Source organism: Drosophila sechellia, chromosome 3R (genome assembly GCF_004382195.2).
Source record: "Drosophila sechellia strain sech25 chromosome 3R, ASM438219v1, whole genome shotgun sequence".
NCBI lineage: Eukaryota > Metazoa > Arthropoda > Insecta > Diptera > Drosophilidae > Drosophila > Drosophila sechellia.
Genome location: NC_045952.1, coordinates 10777362 through 10790614, shown reverse-complemented (window position 1 = coordinate 10790614; position 13253 = coordinate 10777362). Strand labels below are relative to the sequence as shown.

General features: G+C 40.3%; 1 protein-coding gene across 6 annotated transcripts in view; it reads left to right on the top strand.

Annotated features, from left to right (window-relative positions):
• The window catches only part of LOC6616675 (protein tincar), a 60601-nt gene that overhangs the window by 26720 nt on the left and 20628 nt on the right, over positions 1 to 13253 (top strand). The gene's annotated exons all lie outside the window — the stretch shown is intronic.

Here is a 13253-nt window from a genome sequence, read left to right as displayed (position 1 = left end):
GAGGCAGGCAAGCAGTTACATTGAAAACATTTTAACCAAAATTGAATTTACTCCCCAACTCCAGCCAGCCCAGGAAAACTCGGAAAAGACCGAACAAAGCCGCCCATTAATATTTCCAAATGGTCGCCAGCAAATTGACCATTCGAAGAGTGCCATCCATGTAAGTTTCTTGCAGAAGTGCCAGAAAACAGCAACAGTTTCGTAAAACTGTCTTATAAATTATTATGGCACAAAAGAAGTAAAAGAATTTGTTCGGTCACTTTCGCAGCGAAGCCGAGTTTATAAATTTGCCATAAAGACCAGAAGCGGACAGAGAAAAGTCGGTGGTTTTGGGACTGAAAAAAAAAGTTTGCGACAAATTGCAGGAAAAAAGTGCACTAAAATATAGGGCTGCCTCGTCGGATGCCCATTTTAATTCGGGTTACTACCAGAAATATTTTTAAGCGATGAATTTATGGCGGTTTCCATGAGTTACTTCTGTTTCCAATGTTTATTTGTGAAATAAAACTGCTACCTTAACTTTGTATTTTTCTGCATGTTCCCAAATTCGAAACAGTCGCACATACCCCAGAAATCTGTTGGCAAGTGGTCACTCAACAATGTTGTAAAAGGTTTAGCCAACAATTGGTCGCTCGGTTTATTTGTATTAAATAGATTCTGTCTAAATATTTATGCTTTTAGTTTCGAGTTTACTTTTCAAGCCATTGATATTTTCCCTTTTCCTCTCCGTTTGCCGTTTGTTTGGCTTTCATTTTGGCAAATTGATTTGTCCATTTGAATAAATTCATACTGTGTACATTCCATAAGGATACTTTGTTTGTCTAGATGGCATAGATGCCAACAATAACAGTTCAATTTAGTTGATTAATTGTCAATCAGCGGGCATATTTGCCTTTCACGGCCTTTTAACCAAGCCGCAAGGATACGCTCGCGGACTGATTTTTAAATAGATTTTCCTGATTCCGTGGCTCTCCACTTCCTTGGTCCTTTTCTTATATCTCGTTCATCTGGTTTTCCTTCGTCATGTGGCAGCTGCTTTTAGGTTGCAAATAAATATTTTATGGCACTTTAGATGCGCTATCTCGCTTTCTCTCTACCGCTTTCGAATACAATATGGCCGCCGCCATTTTGGCATTCACTAGTTCGCCATTTTTACCATTCCGCCATATTTCATTTCCGCTTCCTCCACGTGTTTGTTGTTTTTGCTCCTGGTGCCTTTGTTTGTTTGCCGCTGCCATGGCGCATTTTGTGAAAAGTCAATTATTTATGCATGTCACGTTATTTTCCGGCAAAAGAGCACAAAAACCTGAAAGAAACGAAAGAAACCCCACCGAACCAAACCAAACCAAACAATCATGAGTTGGGTAGCACAGAAACAAATAGCACGAGCAAAAAAATAAAGAAATTTGCGCTAAAATGGCCAAAAATTCAAATGTCACCGCCAGCAGTAACCGCATTTTCCCCTTCCTAATTTTTCTCCGCATTACCCTGCTCTCCTCCCTCGCCACGAGTTTTCACCATCAGCATTTTCACATTCGTTAGGTGGCAAGCTGATTATTAGATTTGACTTCTATGTGTGTCCTTGTGCGCTTTTGTATACTTTTTGGGTAAACGTATATATACTTATGACTGACACTGTAAATGTGTGTGTGTGTGCATTTGAAAGGAGCACATGGGTGCCAAAACAGAGAGGCGCACAGGGATATCAGGACAACACATGCCATTGAAGGCAATGGAATTGTAATTCAATAGAATGAAAAATTTCTTCATTTGCTGCCGAAATAATTTTTCATTTCGTTATGTCAGCACAATATAGGCACCTAAGCTAAGCAGATTAGGTTTGAGGAGTGCAGAAAATTGAATAGATAGGTTATATCAAATTTAAGTCTATTTTCACCCCCATTTTCTAGTAAAGAAAATGTTCTTCTAGAATATGTATTTTTTCTTATTCTAAATTTATTTCTGAGATTTCTTTGTGGTTTTTTAAATATACTGACAGCAACTCAAGTGCCATGCCGTCTGGCACTTTTAATTTCCTTAAGCCAGCCCGCCAGTCATTCATCAATCAAACCATCAATCAATCTCGCTTAGTTGTCATATTAAAACTTGACAGGTAACCAGACTGGACATTACAAAATATATATATGGTTTTTGCTTTTCAACTGCTTTTTACTTCAATTAAATATATTAAAAGCAAACTCTTGCTGTCCGGCAGACAAAAGAAAATGTAATAAATTGAATTAAATATAAATTAAGTTTTATAGAAAGCGCAGTGCTGAACAAAAAGAGGCAGCAAAATGGTAGAGTGAAAACAAAAGCCAGAGATTCCACCGAGTACTGAGTTCAGTGAGGCGTTAAATTGAATTGTTGTCACCACAATTTACACAGCCACGCCCCCATTTCCGCCATTATTCTGGCTCGCTTTTTTGCAAGCTTTTATTGTTGTTGCTCTTACTGTGTGCATTATCGGGCTTCTTTTCTTCTGTCATATTATTACATTATTTGCCATTTGCCTTAGTCCAGCCGGGGCACACACAAGTTTTTCCCGCTTAATTTCCCGGCCATCCGCCGTTTTTCCGACTCGCTCCCTTTGTCAGCGGCCACGGGGCGTATGCGTATTGTAATCAAGTCATAAATTTGCTCAACTGCGAATTGGTCTAAAGCGTTACCAGGCATTTTCCCGGCCCACAAGCAGCTGTAAACTGCCTTTCAAGCCGCACGTGCCAACCAACCCAGCCATTCAGACACATAAAGATTTATCTCCTGGGAGGCCTGGCCTGGGCCACTCCTTTTTCCTCGTTTACGGTTTTCAATAAGAAAGGATTAAGTTGAGTAGGAAAACTACAAACGACAGCCGAGCTTTCTACCTTCCTCGCAACCCATGAAAGCCAATAAAAAGCAAAGATCGCATATCTATAAACCCACTTTTATAGAGGCCATCTCCTCTCTTTCCAGCCCCATTTTTGGGCCATAAGTGTTATATTCAACTGCCAGCTGTGATTCTAAACCCGGAGACTCCTCCGCAAAAAAGTAGAAAGTTTCATGTTACCAGGAGATGTGCCTCCCCGAAGTTTTCTTAGCCAGCTTTTTATCCACTTTTTGGTAGCTGGTAGCTGCTCGCATTTCGCCAGTGTGCGTGTGTGTCAGTTATACATTTTCTTATCTCGACATTAAATTTGTCAGCTTCAATTGGGAAATCTTTAACTTGCGACCAAAGAAAGTTAGATGTAATAAACTTCAAAAAACACTGCAGAGGCAGGACAAAAACGAGAAAGACAGCAGAGTCAGGCCCAACGGCAAATAAACAAGAACGACTGGGAAAAAAATTGAAAAATGTTCCTTCTGTTTACTGGGAGTTTTCCCGGGGAAACAAATTATGAACAGCTTGCGCCATATGAGAAGCACGCCCACTTAACTCCCTGAAACCTAAATGTTTGTGGCACTTGACTTTTCTCACCCTCAAAACACTGACCCCCATTCCTGCCCCCCATTCACCATTCACTTTCTGTAGGTTCGGAATTTGGAATTTCGGAGCTTTGGCTTCATTTAATTTTCATAAGGCCAAATGGAAATTTCATTCTTCATTCTTCAAGTGGCTTTCGACCTGCAACTTAACCAGCCGAGTACCCAAAAGTGGCTGATGAATCAAAGGGAATTCGAGCTGGCTTTCTGCGGAGTTTTCTACTGCAAGTTGAGGGAGCATAAAAAGCATGGGTCCATAAAGCTTAGAAAAATATATTTTCTATAATTGGAAATACAAGCACTTGAAGTGCTTCCTACATGACTTTATTACAAAAATGTAAAGGTTTTGAAATCAACTCTTGAAAATCTTTTATGCTTTCAAATTATAATTACTAACTTAAAAAGTTAAATTTATGGAGCCTAATTTACCTTCGAAACAACAAAAGTAAAAATCAACACGTTTTTTTCTTCGTTTGTGTGCAGATTCATATAATAAATTAACTTTTTTGTGAACTAAAACATTAACTTTACAATTAATCACGTTTTATTTATTCTTTCAGAAAGTGTAAATAATTATACACACTAATTAAAAAGTTTTCATAGTCGTTCTTTTTTTTCTAAGCACTTTTGAAATCATGTTTTATGATTTCTTTGCATTTCGCTTTCCATCTGGCTGTGGAGCAAACTTTTAGCTTTATTTTCAATATACCTAATAATATGTAAAACTAATTTCGAGTTGCGGAAAGTCAGTCCGCTGGTGTTTTCCTCACTCCTGCGCTTATCCGCCGGAGTTTTGTGCAAATTCCTTTTAGAATTTCAATTAAACTTTGCGTCACTTTGTCGCAGAGCTTCCATCGCCAGCAGCTGTCAAGGGCGGCGCCTAATGGAGATGGTGGGAAAATGCGGGGAAATCGGTGGGAAAACCGTGGAAAAATCGAGCGGCGAAAGAGGGTTCCCCTCCAGAGAGGCGGAGTTGGCTGCGTTAGCTGTCAACATTTGTTGAACACAAAATTTCAGTTTAGCATTTTACGCTTGACTAATGGTTAGTATGAGTTATGAAGAGCAAAAGAGACGGGCTGCACAAACGAAAGAAACAGAGCGATGTGCTAAGAAAGAGAGGCCAGAGGTCGCCTTCAATGAATAATGCATTTTTATCCACAATTTAGCCAACTTTGGTTGTGTGCGTCTTTTATTTTTTGCCTGTTGTGCGCCGGCAAAAGTTGTATTTTCCCAGCCACTAACTAAGTCAGAAACTTAAGCTGCCAGCTAACCTTACGCTTTTTGTATAACTTAATTGCGAGTCCTGCATCGGGGTTTTGGTTTTCCATGACCGAACTATTACTCGATTTCAATGCAAATTGTCTGGGGTTTTTCTTTGCCGCTGCACTTTTGTCTTTTGCCCAACTTCGTTTTCAGCTCATCTTATCCTGGCCTATTGCTTCTATCTTTGTTGTGGGCCACGTTAAGGGCCAAACAACTTCATTCATATGCATAAACTGCAATCAAACGAGAGAAGAAAAACAGCTTTGCGGAAATCCTTTGCTGGGCGTAGAAGTATTTTCCATTTCTAATAATCGTAGCTTATAGAACCTTATAGACTTCGGTGCGCAGATAAAGATGCTGCCAAAGGACACACTCGCTCACTCACACACACACATACTAACGCAGGGCTTAAAGTATTCTGGGAATACATTTTTGTAATTTTGTTTGTTGTTGTCAGCAGTTTTTATGAGTTTTCTTCAGGCATGAACTTCCACAATTCCCAATAAGTACCAAGTCACAACCCGCCCGCTCCTTTTTTCCTTCATCCTGTGGCCCTCTTTTCTGCATGTTCACCCAAGTTGATCAAGTTTTATGGCAAAATATTTCCTGTCCAACGGCATTATCGATTCTGAAGATGGAGATACTCTAGATTTGCTAGATGTTCATTGTAATGTATCTAGACTAGTAGTTATTTCTAGTTAGTCTAAAAGTATTTATACAATTTTGATTTTGTATTTATTATGTATTTTTAAAACAGATATTAGTACTAAGATTTTCTTGGAATTCCTTTTCTACTGCAGCTAAGAAATGCGCACGACAAGAAAACGTCAGTTAAGCCGCATTTCCGATAGGCAATTTCCTTGCGCTCACTTTGCTGATTTCCATCTGGAAATCGAATTTTAGAGAGTGCATAGAGACTTCGTGTTGTCAGAGTGAGCCGTTTTTAATGTCCGTGTTTGAGTTGATCTGGCATTTCCCAGCCAAACCTCCAATTTCCACCCCACCCAACCGCCCCTCGGCAGCTGCATCCTTGCAGCGAGTTTTATGCAAATATGCGCAAATGTGTTCATTGCTTGAAAGTTTCGCAGCCCCTTCCCCCTTTGGGGCAAGGCCCCACTTCCCCAAGCAGCTGTCTTTGTCTGTCGGTGGGTCCTGCTTGTGGCATTCTCGTGTCATAATCTCTGACAACTATCGGCATTCATGTGGCAGCCAGCTGAACTAACCCCTTGTCCCCATCCGTTTTCCCACTACGCCCCTGACAATCCTCTTTGCTAACCAAACGCACTTGGCATCCGCATCTGCATGCCATTTGATTTGCTGACTTCGCTTACGTTCTTCTTTTCTAACACTGCTGAAAAATTGAGATGAGTCACGAATAAAATGCATGAATGGCAATTGTAATCTTTCAAGAATTGCTTTCAAGTTGCCTAAAATGCTATCCTTCATTCTTTAAAGCAATATTTTCTCTTATGGTTATATAAATCTATTCCTCATAAATTTAAATCAAATGAAGAATCAGCTTTTCTCATATATTTGATAGCATTGAATTGAGAGTGAAATGGAACTTAGTTAACTTTTTTGTTCACTTGGCTTGACTTAATTAATGGTCTTCGCCTTTAAGCCAAATTCTTCAAATATAATGTCCGTAAAGACATAATTTTGATTACATATTTATTGTTTATTATTATTTCAAGATTGGATTTCTATTTTGCCCAGTGGAAGACCATATTCCGAGCAGCTGTTTGATGGGGCGGTAGGTGGTCTGCAGGAAAAGCAGCTGCCAGCTGCGGTTGCATTTTTCCGCTTTGTATTTCCAGCAGTGGCAACAACTTTGTTGCTCGCTCAAATGTGACCACTGGCCATTTCTCATCTTTCGCAGCTCCTTTTCCTGCTCCATCTCAACTTGGCCCCCTTGCGGTTTTGTTATTAAGTGAAATTGAAACCTCTGGTCTCGACTTTGGCTGCCGTCTCAATTTTACTGGCATGTGCAATTTTTAATAGCTTCTACCAGCGGAGGAGGGATTGGGTCAGGTCAGGTCAGGTTGGTTTCAGTTCGAAATGGTTCGGTTTAGCTCCAGTTTGTCCTGTCACTTGGCTGGCTGATCCTTCATTGCCCTGCGGTTTTGGCCTTTAGCTTGTTTTGTCTCGTCTGTTCACTTTGCTGCGGTTTGATCTTTGCGCAAAATACTTTCGGCTCAAATTTCCTGATTGACGATAGCACTCTGTTGCTAGGCTGTGCATGTTGTTCACCCCCTTCTGCCATTGCCCTTTGGCACTCTGGCAAATAATTGAACTTGTCATATAAATCCCAACATTTGCAATTGTTTTTGTGCGGTTACTACCCCGCTTACTCACACTGAAAATTGCTTCAATTTATTGGTAAAATGTGCAGAAACGTACAGAATAGAGTGTGGATAATTTATTCAATGGCTTACTGATGGCTTTAGTGAAAATGCTTGTAACAGATTTTGCAATTTCCCATACAATACAAAATCAATTAAATCCCGGCCAAGTCACATCATTCTGTTTTCTATATACTCATATGTGCATAAACGAATATACGAGTATACATATATATGTCTATGTATGTTTGTATAGGCTTAACGTGCCGAAATGTGTTTATGAATCAATATTGCGCATACGCCCCGTTGAGCTGCGGTTTCTGTGCCCATTGAACGACCGTCAGGCAAACATGCCAAAGTTGATTTCAATTGGAATGCAATCATTATGAGCCACGGACTCCCTAGTTTTCCTCCTCCCCGGCCTTTTTCATTTTCAGCCCGAGGCGGCATTTTCGTTTTTTTTTCCCGCATTGTTCTCCCTTCTGTTTTTTTTCCACTCACATGAGCAGCTCATGGCCGCCAGTTGGTCACTCGGTTAGCTTGTGTAACATGGCTGTTGCTGTTGTTGCTGCTTTTTTTTTCTGTTTTCTGTGGGTATATCACTACTGAAGCAGCGAGGGAGCTGGAAAATATCGTTGTTCTTGGCTATGGCTTAATTAAAAAACCAATTTTAGCCGCTGAAATTGAAAATGATTGTCAGGAGCAGCGATTGGGGCTCTGGGAAAATGGTAAGGGATATAAAACGGATAGAAATAAATGGGTTACTGTTTCGCTTAGGGCTAGCAATATTAACAACAAACTAAATAAATAAACGGCAGGGAAATGGCAATGATGGGAATATAAATAAATGAAAGATAGGATTCTCAAGGATGAAGATACATCCTTATCTTGAATGAAAAAGTAGAAGCAAAATATAATAATATCTCAAAAGAATTTTTTCGTCATTAGATGAGATAGAAATACATAATACTGTAAGCTATATCCCACGTATTAATAGTTTTTACTTTATAAATTTCCGAAATGTCTGTAAAGTGGTTAAGTCAAACATTCTTGAGAATAATTTGTGTAATCTCTTAGTACAAAGGATTACTTTGCTATCTTGTAAACTCTTTCGCTTGCTAAAAGGGTAAATTTTCCGCTCAGCATTTCGTGTTCTACTTGTACAACATTTGATGAAAGTGGCTTTCATGTTCTTACTTTCTTGATTTTTTTCGCATGCCTTTTGTTCATCCTTTCATTTTTTTGCCATGTGCGCAGTTCCAGTTTTCCTTTAACCTTTGCCCATTCCAAAAAAAAAACCTTCTTGTTTTGATTTTTTGCGGTAAAGTAGGCAACCCGTAGGAAATGTCAAAACAAAATGCCGCTTAATATGGCGTGCCCCCGGTTTGCGACCCACCTGTGCAGAAAGAGGGTGGGTTTTGGAACACATTGATGTTGTGTTTGGGTGGATTCATCGATTTTCTTAAGCGGCAAAAGTTTTCGCTTTGAATACACTCAGTTTTTTTTGAGTCCACCCAACTCACTCATGCAATGTGCACAGGAACAACAACAGAAACAACAAACCGCTGACTACGTCGATTGCACAATAGCTGGGCCCCCAAAACACCCCCTCCGGAAATTTAGCCTGCGAAAAATCCATTCGAATGCGATAAATTCCCCGGCAGTTTTACGACCCGGAATCAGTCAGCGGGGGTGGGGAGGGGAGGGGCAAGTGCTCTACGGGAATGCAAGCGACGGAAAATCCAACTCGAAGGGGGTTGGTTGGTGACCCATCAACCCCCTCGATGTGTAACGCAATTTAAGCGCTCCCAGAATTGGTAACATTTCAACGCAATATTTGGCTTAGACCGTCTGCAAGTGGTGGCATGTGGCTCATTTGTTGCTGCCCCCGGTTTTTTTTCTTTCGGTGGGTGGTTTGGTTTTGGGGTGGTGAGTGGGTGGTGCAGTGAGTGCGCCCACTCGATGCGATAATTTACATGCAGACAATGTGCTCCGCTTTTATTTGTCGTCATTTTATGCGATTCGCATTCTAATTTATATGGTTTATTATGTTTTGTTTTAATTTTATTTTCCCACTGGTAGCGATTTAATTGCAGTCATAAATTTGCCTAGTTCCCTTGTGGCTTTATTTTTGTTCGCTTTTTGTTTATTTTGTCGTTTGTTTCTTTTTTTTTTTTTTTGGTGATTTCGGGTTTCCCAGGGCATTTATGACCTAGTTGCGTTCTAATGCTAGGAATAAAAAAAATTGATTTTAATAACAGCTTATGAGCTATGCTTTTGCGTAAGCATAGTTTTTGGTCTATAATAAATCAAAATTAATGGCACCCGTTCTGGGTTAAACATTTTTTGGCGGATTTGCCGGCTGCCCCAGAAAGTGGGCAACACATTTTACAGCTCACTCACGTATTGGTTGCTGTAAAGTTGGAAATTGAAAAAATGTCAACGAGCGATGGTGGGCAGGGGGTGTAACACGTATTAACTCGACACATGTGTAAATCCAATTCAAAACATGCCACGTGCAACCAAACTACTACCCTGCCCCGCATTTTCCAAACCCCCCCACCGCTAAGGCAAAAACTTTTTCAAGCCAATGCAGAAAATAAATTTCTCTCCTTTTTTCCTTTGTCCATGTTTGTTGGCAACTCTGACTGAAAATACATATAAGAAGTGAGTCACGATGTTGCAGAGATGTGAATAGAAATTTTGGATGCTGCTGCCAGGAAAAGTTGTCTTTAAGTTTGGAAAAAAAAGATTATTTTCTTCTTTTCAACTGCTTGAAATCTGCAAAGTCGTGTTTAAAGTGAAATTTGCTTTATTTCCTTGCAGCAATTTAATGCTTAATTTATTCTTTCTTTATTCTAGTTAGTTGAACTACCGACCAATTTATATTTTCAGTGTGCTCACATTTGTCACGCTTTCGGTAACAAAAAACCCAAGTGCCAAGATGCTGGCGAAGGAAAGCGAGTTTTCATTGTGTTTGATTTTGAATGGAGAGAAAAATGGGAAATGGACGAGAGTAAATGATGCGGCGAGGAAAATGCAACATTTTCATTTATGCAAAATGGCAAAAAAGCCAGAAAGCCCAGCTCAATGGAAGCTTAAATAAATATATATATATATATATATATATGCACCAAGAAAATTGCACAAAGATGAAAATTGTGACTGTTTTTCTTTGTTCAGCTCTTCAGCAATGACCGTTCGTTCGTTCGGTCATCAAAAATAAAAGTGGGGTGTTGGTGTGGAATATGGAAAAGGGGTTTTTCCATTCGGAGCGACATAAATGAAGCAGAAGTGGCAAGAAAAAGAAGCTGCTTGCCCATATAAATTAGCCAGAGTGGCCTACTTGAGCATGCCAAAGGCAATGTGTGAGCCTGGAATTCGAGGCGGGGAAAAACGTGGGCGGGGAAAAGCGGTAAAATGCGCTGGGGCTGTGGGGTGCCATTTAGCATATTTTCTTGTATTACTCTCCCTCTTGTTTTTTGGGGGCGGAACTGGAGTCTGCGCCCTTACCGCGGCCACACAAGACATTCCAAACGAATGAGTCACTAAAGTTGGAATGAGTTGGTACTGGGGGCAACCTGAAGAATTTGAAAGTGGCAAGGAAAGTATGACAGACCGACAGACAGACAGACAGAGGGAACTGTGCTAACCAAATAAATGCAGTTAAGTGAAGTTTTTAATTTGCATTAACAACAGCAGTGGAGGGATGGAAAAAAGCTGGGCACAGCCAAGCTATCTTTTTCTGCTGCCAGAGCAAAACATTTTAATTTTACGCAGGAATACACAAAGGAAATGCCAGGGACAAACACACATGCACTTAGAGAAAAAATGGGAATCAAATGTAATGGAAATTTCAGTAAAACCAAAAACTTTCTAAACTGTATAAATACAGCAACACTAATATAAATATAATATAAAAACCATGTTGTATGTTAAGGAAAGTTAAAAAACCACATAGTCTGACCTTAGAATTTCATGATTCTTGCGGTTATATTATTGTAATAAGTCCGTGTTTTTTTCTGTGTACCCACACTCCTCTCGACGCCCATAAAGTGGCTGTTTCATCTGCGTAAAAGTCGTGCGAACGCGACAAATTGCCCCAAGGACAGGGGCAAAAGTTCTTGGTCTATCTTCTCGACTGCTCCCCGAAAGCACAACGCCACCCCCTTCGACCACACCCAAAAAACCCAACCACCTGCCCCATCTTCTGCTGCACCGGCAAAAGACAAAGAAAATGCCCCAAAGGAAGCAAGTGAAGACAAGGGGCTGGGAGTGGGAGAAAAGAAATGTAAACATCTGCATTTATGACTTTTGCGGCTGGCTAATCTCATGTTGGGTATGTCAAAACAGGAAGGACGAAGGAACTCGAGGGAGTGGCACTGCCTTGGGTGCACATTAACCACCCGCCACTTCTTGCCGGCTACAAAGGCACATGGCTTCCGGAACTCAAACATGAAACAGGACTCGTTGTTCTGGCTGAGCCTGGTGAAGATTGTAATTAACATCAAATTATTACCAATAGGAGTAAACGAAACAGGACTTACAGGTTCATGGTCGACACTTGGAGCTTGGAGTTTGTGTGGATAAGGTAGCAGATTGAGGGTAAATGTCGATTATATTAGGTTTCAGGCGGGTATGGGTTTCATTAGGAACAACAAAGTTATCGGATGCTTGTAATTCCGCAAATAATATTTAATTGAACAGAAATTTCATTTATTAACGATTTATTTTTTTAAATTAAAAACGATTTTATTTGGTTTACTGACTTGCTAATACCTGTAAAAATATACTTATCATTGTCGGGGCATTAAAACGCCATGGCTTACTGCCGATGGTCGACTGATATTCTGATTTTACTGCCATTTTGCTGTCGCTTGTGCCGTGGACAATACGTTCACAGAGCACTCATTATCAATTAAATAGGGTCAATTACTGGGCAGCGCGAAAAACGCGGATAAGGGCACATTCCGTCCCATTTTTTAAATGTGTTGTTGCAACACGTTTAATTGCAAACAACATCGACGCGAACAAATTGCAAACATTTTATTATTTTTGCATGGCAAACGGGGCGCACAAAGGGAATTGTGAAGGAAGGCCAAGGAACTGCGTTTTCCCTTTCCCATTTTCCATTTTCCACACTTTTCCCGCGGTTGTGTCGAACAAAACGCAAAATTTGCTGAAAGGCGTCATAAATGTTACACGTGTTAGATTCAACTGCAACACGCAAAGCTGCAAATAGTTTACCTGCCTCGCAGTTAACAAGCTGCAGTAAGTGCAGTGAGAAAAATAATAATAATAATATAATATATTAAAATTGCGTTTTTTTTGGTTACCAATTGTTCTAAAGAAGAGCTAAGCTTCCAGAAGTCAAAAAGAAGAAAAGTAAAAGTTGAACTTAAATCACGGCCTTGACATCTTACATCATAGTTATCTTGATTACTTATATATTTTACATAAATATATATAGATTTTTTTTCGCAAATTACATAATTTTGGCTTAGTGTTTCTTTGGCCTATAATTATGCTGCTTCCGATGTGTCAGAATACGAGTTGCGACGCATTTAACAAGGGCCCAGACAAAGGAGGCTCCTCCCTGGAGGTTCTGCCTCTGTCTCGCCATCTCCCGTTCCCCATCCTCCATTCCCCATCGTTGGTCCTTCCGACGCATTTGTCTGTCTGGCAAACGAGGTTTGGCTTAATTATGCGACAGCCAACAGCGCCAGCAACATGCTACATGCTGCATGCAACACCCAATAGTAACAGCAATATCCACAGCCCTACTCCGAAAAGCACCAGGAACTGTATAGTAACTCTCGTGTGCCAAATTGGTTTGCAGACACTGTACGGTCTGTCGGCAATTTCTCCTCCATTTCCCCCAGCGGATTGATTTGTAGTTTATCCACCCCTTTATTGCCCCCTTTGGGAGTTGTAATCTTATTTAAATTGTTACCAATTTGGGCGCGTCAATTTGGCCATGTGTCGTGTAGCAACGGCAACGCCATCCTCGTAGGTGACTAATTAAAATACGGCTCGGATTTGCGCACGACAATTAATTATTTATGGTTTAAGTGGGCTTTAAAAATGTCATGAATATTTAAAGAGCGCCTCTGATTGATAATTGCTTGCCTAATTACATAATCGAATGGTTGATTAAAAAGGTATAATTACAATAAAACGGCAGGT